Below are 12,500 nucleotides of genomic sequence, written 5' to 3' on the forward strand. Positions count from 1 at the left end.
GTCAACCAGAAGCAAGTCATTAAAGCCATTTCTGGATCGAATTTGTTAAACGGGCTATCACACTAGGGTATTTTTCCTTCAACGTCCTTCCTCCAACCTCCATTTGAAAAACTAGTATATGACTTCCCTTACAGATACCTAGACTTCTCTAAGACTATTTCAATAGTATGTCTAACATTCGTATAGATTTACAGTTCCTTAGTTCATCATTTAGGTTTGCTATATATGACGGATAGATAATTAATTTGATATTTGGAGATTTGAAAAATATAATATCGTAACCGAAGTCGTTTTTACTCAAACGAACTCTCAACTGACGACGCTGGTGAAGCCCACTGTGATAAGGTTTGGATAATTTCCATCAAGACGATAACACCCTTTATTGATTTTTTTCTGGTTGGCGCCAAAGGGTTCTATTCGGCTCCTGGCGCCAGGTGATTGGCGCCTCAGGTTGAACAGGTCCATGTTCTCCAGGTGTTGAACAAGTTCATGTTCTTCAGATGTTCTTCACAGGCTCTCCAGGTGTTCTTGGACGTCCACCGGTTTATGTTCTTCATGTGTTGAACAGGCTCATGTTCTTCAGGTGTTGAACAAGTTCTTGTTCTTCACATGTTCTCCAGGTGTTCTTGGGCGTCCACCGGTTTATGTTCTTCAGGTGTTGAACAGGCCCATGTTCTCCAGGTGTTGAACATGTTCTTGTTCTCCAGGTGTTCTTGGACGTCTATCGGCTTATGTTCTTCAGGCGTTGAACAGGTCCACGTTCTTCAGGTGTTGAACAAGTTCTTGTTCTTCACATGTTCTTGGGTTCTTCAACAGGATTTTGTTCCCCAGGTGTTCTTGGGACATCCACCGGTTTATGTTCTTCAGGTGTTGAACAGGTCCTTGTTCTTCATGTGTTCTTGTGTGCTTACGGGGTAATGTTCTTCAGGTGTTCTGAGACCAGTAAAATCGCCTAACCCAAAGGAGGTTAGAATATATCAGATTAATTTTATTCTAAACGGGGTCAAGTGTGATATATTAACCCCTTATGTTAGTTAACCATCAGAATAGGATAATTTGGTGTTAGTTAACATGAGTTTAGGGATTGGAGGAATGTAGAAGAGGTGTTGGAGTGAGGGAGAGAGTTGGAGGTAGGTTAGAGGGGTTATCACACTGGGCTAGTTTTCCTCCAACCTCCGATTAATCGGCGGTACCGCCCACCTCCAGAACTTTTTAAACTGAATGTCATTTGATATTATGCTGGAGGAAAATTATTTTCCTCCAGCATATCAGATTCCTTCCCGAAGGCTACGGGCTACAAATCTGCTCCAACAGTCGGAGGAAATATAGCCCAGTGTGATAACCGGGTAGGATGTCGGAGGAAAAATAGCCCAGTGTGATAACCAGGTAGGATGTCGGAGGAAAATAGTCCGGTGTGATAACCAGGTAGGATGTCGGAGGAAAAATAGCTCAGTGTGATAACCAGGTAGGATGTCGGAGGAAAAATAGCCCAGTGTGATAACCAGGTAAGATGTCGGAGGAAAAATTGCCCAGTGTGATAGCGTCCTGTTCGATCAAGTGTGTCGTCTGATGATTTGATTTCTTGGAGGTTAACCTCCATTAAATGAGATCTGCGTCTTAGAAAAATGGAGTGATTATTGTGGAGGACATCGGGAGTACGATGTGGAGTGGAGGTGTGGGTGTGGGATGTGGAGGAGGTGGAGGGCAGGAGTTACTAGGAGATTAGGAAGTGGAGGATGGAGGAGTTGACGTGTGGAGGTGAGAGGATAGAATGTGGTAGGTGGAGGATGGAGGCCCAGAAGTGGATGAGAAAAGTGGAGGATGCGAAGAAAGTGGAGGATGGTGGAGAGATGTGGAGGAGGGAAAAGGGGGACTATGTGTGGAGTTGAGAGCATGAGAAATGAAAATGTGGAGGCTGGAGGGAAGAGAGAGAGAGAGAGAGAGGGGGGGGGGCTTAAAGAGGAGGTCGTGTTTGAAGAGACGTATATTTCGTCATTCATAACCAGAACCTCTGTCCTTGTGGACACTAATCCACCGAAGAGGTGGAGTCACAGTGAAGGTGGCAAAGGAGAGAGGCAAGGTGCTTGTAGAACAGGGATGAAAGTGGAGAGGGGAGAACAACAGGAGGGAAGTGAAACCAAGAGACTGAGAAGTGGTGACCGAAGTGGAGTGTAGAGGAAGGGCCTGAAGTGTATGAAGGAAGTGAATGCAGAAGGGAAGTGCAGGGCAAGGGAGAGGAGGAAGGGAAGTGGAGGTAGAAGGGAATTGTGAAGGAGGGAACTGGAGGTGAAGGGAAGGATGTATGGAAGAAGAAAGTGAAAGTAGAGGAAGGGAAGTGAAGGTGGAGGAAGGGAAGTGTGGAGGTGGAGAGGTGGGGTGTGGTAGGAGGAAGTGCGTGGGCTCAAATTCCTGTTCTACTTGGCCAAGGATACGCACGAGAGAGAGAGAGAGAGAGAGAGAGAGAGAGAGAGGGAAAAAGAGAGAGAGAGAGAGAGAGTTCTTTTTTATCTCTTGGCCACGTTTTGCAGAAGTCATCTCGACCCCAAAACCTTAGGGAAACACGGTGAAGATTCTTTTTTAATATTTAGAAAAAATCAAGGGACCTAATACGGGGATTTGTTTGTTATGTCACGTGTGAAAATACAAGAACTTATTTTTTCATGTCACGTCACTTCACCAAGAGATATGTAAGTCTTTGGTTGATGATGACAGGGAGGAGTTGAGGAGGAGAGAGGGGAAGAGTTGGGGAGGAGGGAGGGGAAGATTGGGATAAGATTAGACCTTGGGAATGGCGAGTTGAAAGAAAGATAACGTTGGAGGGGGGGAGGGGAGGGGAGAAGGTGGCTGGTAAGTCACTCTGGTGCCAGTGACAGTCCCCAAGTGTGGTTATTCCCAAGGGGTTGGGAGGATATGTTGGGGGGATGGGGGGACGCAGAGTGTTGACTATAGTGGGGGTCTTTTCAGACACCAAATTAGGGTCGGGGTCGGGGGCATGGGGGGAGGGGGGTTACAAGTGGTAGCACCAGCTGGTTAGGATTTAATGTGGTAGCACCAGCGAGTTAGGATTTAATGTTACCGTTCCATTGAACGGTTGGGCAACTTGGGTGAAGGTTCTAACGGTGTCGGTTCGATTCTTCAACCCAGACATGGCTTGCATGGCTTAATTGGTCTGTATCTGTCTTGTCCCTCTCTCCCTCCCACCCTTCCACTCCCCCTTCCAGGATCTTTGCACGGAATAGCCTCAATTGAACTGAGAAAATTGACTTGAGACTTATCAGAAAGTTTTCCTTCTTCCTCCCCTCACCCCCCACACACATTCCTGCCGGCATTTGGTGCCGCATTTGAGTTCCTACGTAGTCTCATATTTTGTGTCGTGTTTAAGAAACCCTCCCCCCCGCTGCTACCATTTAAACCATTCCTAAGACATTTCTCACCCATACCACCATTTGCGCTACTTTTGAGAGAAATCTTATCCCACCACTGCCACCATTTGCACCACCCTTAGAGAAAAATCCTCATCCCACTCCTGCCACCATTTGCACCATCCTTAGAGAAAACTCCTCATCCCACCACTGCCACCATTTGCACCACCCTTAGAGAAAACTCCTCATCCCAACCCTGACACCATTTGTATATTGTGTCGTTAAGTTTGTATAAGGAAAACGGAGGCAAGCACAGACGTGCAGAGGTAAGTGACTCCCAAGCTGGTAGATAAACATCGTCAGACCAGCCCGTCTGTTTAGACCGAATGGGCGTCAACAGGGAGAATATCAACGGACTGGCTTAGACAAACAGAACAAACAGAAGCAGGCATCCAAACACCGTGGTTTGTAAGGAGGGTGGGGGTGCCGTGCGTCTATTTGTGGGGGTGCCCTTGGTCTCTACTCCTTATTGTGTGATGTTGGTGCAAGCTTGTTACTTAGCTTTGAGTGTTCACTGCAGAACCACCGGCGTAACCCCGAGGGGATGTTACAGCCTGTGTGCCTTTGCCGCCATGGCTTATTTAGGACTGCCAAGGTATAAAAATCTACTCAATTGGAGTAAAATCAACTAAAAGTTGAGTCTTTGCTTGGATCCTTAGGTTCCGTTGTGTGTTAAAATGCCTGACTAATAAGTCATTTGAAGGGTAATCTCCATCGAGAGCATTTAGAGAGTTCAAACCAAAGTACACTTTTAGATGACCTAAATATAACCCCTTTTGATTTTCTTCTTCTCCTCCTCGTCCTTGTTATGGAACAAAAGGTCTCCTGTCTTCATGTTTTATCACTATCATGGTAAACAGGATATTGTGAGGTTGACTCCTGAACCACTCAGATACGAGTAAATCGAATACAGATGAAGATAACCACTCTTGTAGACACAGGTGCGGCGCCATAATACCATCAAGGCGATCAGAACACGTACCGACCGGTATAAGAGGAGCCCCATACCGACATTTGTGGACTTAATCAACAACAAGAATTAACATTGTTGTACTACACACCTATTACTCAGCTTAATGTTTTTTGTCTAGTTTTTTTTAATGCTTGTAGCAACATCTTTTCACTGTCATAGTTTTACATTGTTATAATCTTGTAGGATGTATATTTTCAGCAGAAATGCTGCTATACCCAATAAACCGTTGATTATTATTATTTTCTATTACAAACACCAGATGCTGGGGTGGGGATTGGGTTATGGCAAACATACAGAATGACATTCAAACTACTTATTCTTGTCACATCATCGCATTCGTTCTCGTAAAGGGTGCACAGACCTTCTCTTATTTGCCAAGAGCGAAAGAATCTCTTGTAGAACTGGAGACACTAACTTAGCTTCTGGCAGTCCGTCCCTAATCAACGACGACAGTGCTCCGGTGAAATGTGACGGAAGTGAGTGAGGCTGGGTGGTGATGCTGAGGTCTTTGGCGCTGATGTCAGCAAAGGAAAGGTTTGAGCCCAGGAACTTGAGTCACTCTCAGATGGGCACGGATATGAGGAACAGACAGAAAATCTCAGCTCTGCCCCCCCCCCCACACTCCACCCCCACCCCCCACACACCTCCCTCTCCCCGGGCGCCATCAAAGGAACCCAAACAACTCGACTTATGTTCTTCGAAATAGGCCTAATTTGACGAAGTCGTAGGCCTCTTTTCACGAGGCACATTCTGACGGAAATTTGATATATGCGACGCCGATATTCAAGTCACACATTTTTAGTTCATTTCCACGTTTTGTTTTTATAAGATTATTTCTTTAATAAAAAAAAAATCCCCCTCCCTATATTCTTGGTGCAGCCTATTGATTTAATTCACCTCCTTAGAAATCACCCCCCCCACCTCCCTCAGGAGCAAATGGGGTCAGTGCCCCAGATAAGCCATAAAATATCCACTTTAAGACATAACAGAGCTGACCTCACGAAGCAACTTTGCCAATGTCTTAGCCAAGGTTCAGACTGGCCCCACCCAGTCCAGGCATGCATGACGATACATATGCAGCCATATGGAGATCCTCCACCACCCACCTATCCACCTCCACCTTCACCTTCACCTATCCACCTCCACCTCCACCTCTCCACCTTATTTCACCTTCTTCTTCACTTCCACCTTCCCCGTCTCCCACCCTCTCCACCTGCACTTTTAATCTCCCCATCTCCCTACTCCACTTCCATCCCCTCCCTCTCCACCTGCACATCCCCCCTTCCCTCTCCCCTCCCCCTCCCCATCCACATCCCTTTCTCCTTCACCCACCCCTAACCCCTCCTGCTCCCCCTCCCTTACCCCCTCCCTCCACCCTCACCCCTCCACCCTCATCCCTCCCTTTCTCCTGTCGACTTCCACCTCCCCCCCCTCCGTAGCCCCTTTTCCTTCCTCCCCCACCTACCCTTCCCCTTTTTTCTCCCCATTTCCTCGTCCCACTCCTCCACCTCCCCTTCCTCCCCCCTCCCCCCACCACTTCCGTTTCTGCCTCTACCTGCATCGCCACGCCCAAGGAGATGAATAGAATAAGAAGACGACAGACTGAATAAAAATAGAAAAATGAAAAATAGAAAGAAATGACGTCCGGTAAGGATGGAGGTAATCGAGGCCACGAGACGTTGGCACAGAGCTGAATAAAATCTCCTGGCGGCAAAAGGGAGTTGCAAAGAAAAGGGACATTTGGTAACGAAGGGATTAAGTACGCAGATGTTAATTGGACTGTTGGCTTGCACATGGGTCGAGGGTGAGGAGGTGGGAGGAGGAGGAAGAGGGGGAGGGGTAAGAGGAGGAGGAAGAGGGGGAGGGGTAAGATGAGGAGGAGGGGAAAGGGGGAGAAGAGGAGGAGGGGGAAGAAGGAAAGGAGGAGGGGAGAGGAGGAGAGGGAAGAGGAGGCGGTGGGAGGGGGAGAGGCAGGAGGAGGAGGAGCAGGAGAAGAAGGAGGTGGGAGGGGGAGAGGCAGGAGGAGGAGGAAAAGGAGGGGAGGGGTAGGGGAAGAAGGAGGAGGAGGGGGGAGAGGAAACAAGTTGACGTCTACGCGAGGAAGGGCAGAGTGCACGCGTGAACACATAGGATGAGAAGGTGGGAAAAGAATGGAGGAAGGGGAGGAGGAGGAAGAAGAGAAGGAAAAGAAGAAGAGGGCGGGAGATGGTGTCTTGTGAGAAGATATAGTGGGAGAACTTTTGTGTGTGTGTGTGTGTGTGCGCGCGCGCGCGTGTGTGTGTGGATGTTTTTGGTCGACCCAGTGGAAGAGTGGAGTGTGTATGCAGGTAATGGTGAGGCTTGGGGGGGGAGAAGGAAGGGGGAGGAGGGGGTGCAAGGGGCGGGTGGAAAGGACAAAAGCTTCTTAATGAATGGATTTGCTCTGCGATTGATGACGTGTTTCTGACGTGGGGGAGTAGGAGAGTGGGGGGAAGGGGGAGTAGTGAGGAGTAGCGGGGCTTTGTGGGGGTGAGGGTGTTGATTGGGACTGGGGGGAGGTGGTGGACCAATGGGAGATTGGGAATTGGTGAAGGGAGTGGGGGAGTGGGAGGGGAGTCTACTTTAAACTGATCCGTGTATTGTAGTGTTATGGGGGGGTGGAGGTGAGGAAGTAGGAAGGAGAGAGGTGGGAAGAAGGTATGTGTAGTCCTTGTTTCAGTGGATATGTTTCACCATAGCTACTGTGGATTCGCTTAATTAATATTATAATGACGGAGTACCGTCACGCGGTGTATATAATGCTGGCGGTGACATTTTCGAGTCTAAAAGTTGTCTTTCAGAAATTATTGACGGGGTCAAATTTACACCATCAGTCAAAAATTACCCCGCGTATATTCCTCATCGCATTCCCTTTGCTAACAAAGGGAATGAGAGAGATTAACTAAATCATAGAAATAACATCAGATTCAGAAGGGATTTGTTGAGGTGAGTTTGGATGGAGACCTAAGGCAGGTATAGAAGAAGGGCCAGGTCTAGGGAGGGGGAATTAGGGTTAGGGGGACGAATCAAGGAATTTCCGTGTGAGGGGTGTGAGTGAGAAGAGGTGCTGAGAGATACAAGAAGGGAGGAGGGTTGTGAACAACACCTACAGATGCTCATGTATATGATTGTTTGTATATATATATATATATATATATATATATATATATATATGTTGTGACATAACATGTGTATGAGTGGTAAGAATAGAAATCAAACTATTGGGAATAGACTTTATTCTGCAGAAGCCTCAGAAGACGAAACCGGTCAAGAATTATATATAATATATATATATATATATATATATGTATATATATATATATATATATATATATATAATGTATATATGTATATATATATGTATGTATAAATATATATATATATACATATATATATATTATATATATATATATACTGTATATATGTATATATATATATATATATATATATATATATCGAAATGAGTTTGATATTTACTGCTTTGGCTACACAAGCTTATCATCTCTTAGTTGAATAAAAACCGTCAGCCGACAGCAAGAATAATCCACATTTGGCAACGGCCTCGGGGTCGCCGTGTTGGCAGCCGCGCGTGAGATTTCATGGAGGTGATGCAAGAGCGAAAAGGGACGGGCTCGAACCCAGGGACGGCCCTCCAGGTGTCATGCGCACCAGACACGGTTTTTCTTAACTTGACGAGGACATTCCGCGTCGTTGTTGTTGTTGTTGCCATCCAGTGGGTCTGTAATTTTCAAAGTTACGTTGAGTTTCATTGTTTTTTTATTTGTTTACTTTTTATCTAGTTATCTATTTACCTATTTTATATAGTTATTTATTCATTTACTTTATATACATATATATATATATATATACATATATATATATATATATATGTATATACACATACATATATGTATATAATGTTTTCATCTGTTTATTGTGCGTTCGAATTTCGCTAGCATTATCACTCAAACAGCAGATGTAGTTGTTAAGAGCCCCCCACCCCCAATTTGGCAAAAGGGCTCCTCGGAGGACGAATGAAATCGCCTGGCGACAGGCGGGATCAAAGGTAAGGTGCCATCCGGATGTACCGGATCAGTCGTCCTGACGTTGGGACGGAGGATGGTGACGTCATTGGCACTGACTTTGGTGACGTCATTGTCACCTGAATAAGCCGTTGATGACGTCATGGTCAGCTGACTACTGCGTTGATGACGTCATTACCACCTGACTGCGACGTTGATGACGTCATGGTCACCTGACTGAGCCGTTGATGACGTTATGGTCACCTGACTGCTCGTTGATGACGTCATGGTCACCTGACTGCTGCGTTGATGACGTCATGGTCACCTAGCTGAGCCATTGATGACGTCATTGGCCCCCTGCCTGCGCCGTTGATGACGTCATTGGCACTGAAGGGTCTTGCGAAATGTTCGATGGGCTTTCCGTGGTTTTCTTTGTGATGGACCGATGCACAGTCACCGGGGTGCCGTCGGTAATTGGGTTTTGTGTCCCTCTTACACGGGGGTGTCGTACTTTTAGCTGAATAAAATCACCTGGCGACAACGGAGCTATGGAAAAGTTCTCCAAGTGTTTGTGTGCATTGTGATTCATAATTTCATAGATTTGATATTTATTGTATTTTTTACTCATTAGTGTTAAAGCTGAAATTTTACTGAGCTTTTTAACTCACTCGCCTTCGAGTGAAATTTTATTGTTTAAGGTTGTACTGACGTCAGAACGTTTCGGGATTCGAACTGCGAGACTGAAATTGTTGAGAACTTCGGTGCGTTTGTACAGTCGGGTCATGAAGTTCGCCCTTGAGTTCAGATTCGAGACAACAGATGGGACCTCAAGAAATGGGACGCGCATGCTCGTATACATGCTCGAACAATCGTACACACATGCAGGTGCACACACACACACACACACACACACACACACACACACACACACACACACACACACACACACACACACACACACACACACACACACACACACACACACACTTCACACATATGTACACATGTACATGCACTGTTATTCTCAGTCTGTACATTCTTCCGTGTGTGTGTGTGTGTGTATGTATATATATATATATATATATATATATATATATATATATAATATACATATATATATATACATATAGAGTATATATATATACATACATATATATATATATATACATATATATATATATATATATATATAGAGAGAGAGAGAGAGAGAGAGAGAGAGAGTACCTGTGTCTATGTCTAGATTCGTCGCCGGCTGTAGCCCCGCCCCGACCAAATCCCGCCCCGCCGTCTCAGCCCGTTTTTGCCTGTCTGCACCTCTACAGCACGTGCATCGCCTCTCACCGTCTTGCCCCCTCTTGTCCCCCTTGGCCCCTCTTGCCCCCCTTGCCCCCTCACCTCTACGCCCCTTTGTCCCCTCACTCCCCCTCCACGTCCCCTCGGCCCCTGATGAAGACGTTATCACAATGAGCTATTTTTCCTCCGATTGTTGGAGCAAATCTGCAGCTCGAGGCCTTCGGGAAGGAATTTGATATGCTGGAGGAAAATAATTTTCCTCCAGCATATCAAATGACATTCTGTGTATTTTTGTAGATAAAACAAAATATTTTGCCACGGGGATTTTGTGGCTGAAAAAAATATATATTCTGGAGATGGACGCTACCGCCGATTAATCGGAGGTTGGAGGAAAATTAGCCCTATGAGCCGTCGGTCATAATACATCTCCTCGACCGAACCTTTTTGTTCATTGAGAGACTCAGAACCGAATAAAATCACCCGATGATAGCCAGAATAACATTCCCAAAGCGCGCCACCGGGTCAAAGAGGTCACGCCCATGTGCCACTATGACGTCACGCATATTTCTGAGCCCACGTGATGTCAGTTTTCGTGATGCCATGCCCTTAGTAACAAGTAATATCAAAGATGGTCTCGTTAAATAAAAACAGGTCAAGTGGTCGTATTTACCTACGTCCGGAGCCACCATGAAGCCGCTGTACAGTTTTAGAAACACACAACCATCTGACTGATACCACGTGTCTAAGCACTATGTCTGTCTCTACCATAGCCTGGCATCCGGCGTCAAAGCACGTAGTACCATAGCTTGATGTCTGGCGCCAAAGCACCAGCTACCATAGTCTATGGTCTGGTGCCAAAACCTTTGGTATCATAACCTCTGGTCTGGAGCTAAAGGACCTACGTTTAATACCAAAGCAACTGATACCACTGATTACCTTGGCGCCAAGGATGACCTCTTGGCCTCTGTCGCCAGTTTTCCAGCCGCCATAGCATGGCAGCAAATGCCACAGATTTTGGCGTACGGGCCTAGGTTCCATCAGACAAATTTCGCTGGTGCCAGGGCTTTATCTACCATAGTCTGACGTCTGGCATCAGGGCTCCTTCTGCCATACCTTGCAGTCTGGCGCCTCTGGGGCTTGGCAACACGTAGCCCCAGGTGGAGTGATAAACATGTATGCATGTGGGTGACGCTTCTCAAGGTTTTACTACTTTTCGTTTGTTCTCCGCTTGTTTCTTATTTGCTTCGGTTTTCGGGTGTGTGTGTGTGTGTGTGTATGCGTGAGTTTTATACTTGAATATATTACGCTTATATACCCGCGTGTGCGCACACACACACACACACACACACACACACACACACACACACACACACACACACACACACACACACACACACACACACACATACATGCACACACAGATACGTGCGCACACACATACACATATGCGCACACACAGACACACGCGCGCACACACACACGCTCACGCACAGATACACATACGCTCACGCACAGATACGTATACGCGCACACACACACACACACACACACACACACACACACACACACACACACACACACACACACACACACACACACATACATGTACACGTACAGATAAGCGCGTGTACACATTCGAATTCACTAACATAGACACTCGAACTGTATGGCGCATCCACCAACAGCAGCATGCCACAGAGATGGGGTCTGGCTGGCACTGCTGTGGCACTGTGGCGCCGTCGCCTCGAGTGCCAGATCTACTCGACCCACGAAACGACTCGCACGCCCGCTCGACCGTCTCCCAGAAGTTCTTGCTAGCAACGAAGTCCGTATTTCTAGTTCCTCCGCCTAGACCAGCTGTTGGACCGGCGCCTCTTGGCGAGCAAGCATCATGATGTGCTGAGGTGAGAGGGTTTCTTGATTGCAGGAGTTTTGAGTGCCAAAGGAGGTTCTGTTTATGGGAGGAAGAAGGTTTACTTAGGTCATGGAGAGTGCCACGTGTCGTGGTTCTTCGGCGGCTGTGAAGAGTCTCTCAGACTCTTCTGTGATGAGTTCGGGGACGAAGCGTGTTGCTATGCTGGGGAACGCAGTTGGAGAAAAGGTCTTCGTCGTATTCGATTTTATTGAAAAAAAGGGTTTTATTTCTCTTGTAGATGAACGGGTGACCGTTAGTGATGGTCTTGATGTAAAAGATTTGTGTGTATTAGTTTGAGGAGAGTGGCCACGTCTGTTCTTTGTGTCTTTGTTACCAGATACCAAGTCGCCATACCAGAAACTGTCCAGTGAATTTTGAATTCTATGATGCTAAACGTAGTTAAACAAATCTCTTACTGTAACTTCAGAGTTGCGTTGTAGTTACTGTAGTGTCTATCGTGATGAAGTCACAACTTAATGCAAACTCAAAGCAAAGCTCTTAGGAATTAGTTTCGATGGCAATGTTCACAGTTACGAGTTGTTAATCATTGTGATAGTCAATAACCACACTTCACAGTAAATCCAAAATAATGAGGTATTTGTGTCTTCAGTGATGGGACCTACAGCAAGTTTTATAGTGTCTGAGGTATTTGTGTTTATTATACCGTGGCGTAGTTAAAGTCACAATCCTTATTGTGAATTCAAATGTAAAGTGTTTATGGTGATTATACGGTTAGGTTACAGACCAGAACTAAAGTGAATATTCCTTTGGGGTATTGATTAGGATGTGGCTAGATCACTGACCTACAGGGTACTGAGAATTGCGGGGTGTTTACTGTCAATGTGATGTGTTCGTCT

At 46.1% G+C, this 12,500-nt stretch overlaps 1 protein-coding gene across 9 annotated transcripts in view; it reads left to right on the forward strand.

Annotated features, from left to right (window-relative positions):
- The window catches only part of rols (zinc-RING finger and ankyrin repeat domain-containing protein rolling pebbles), a 158,942-nt gene that overhangs the window by 10,756 nt on the left and 135,686 nt on the right, over positions 1–12,500 (forward strand). Inside the window, exon 1 of one of the 9 annotated variants that reach the window (XM_076176476.1) lies at positions 11,481–11,632. The exons of 7 other annotated variants lie outside the window; for them this stretch is intronic. The gene's annotated coding sequence lies outside the window, so the exon portion shown is untranslated. Of the gene's footprint in view, positions 1–11,480; positions 11,633–12,500 lie in introns of those variants that run through there. One more of the 9 variants, XM_076176473.1, reaches the window with a different exon arrangement.

The sequence above is a fragment of the Oratosquilla oratoria genome, chromosome 39, assembly GCF_046742065.1.
Source record: "Oratosquilla oratoria isolate Oo_2021 chromosome 39, ASM4674206v1, whole genome shotgun sequence".
NCBI lineage: Eukaryota > Metazoa > Arthropoda > Malacostraca > Stomatopoda > Squillidae > Oratosquilla > Oratosquilla oratoria.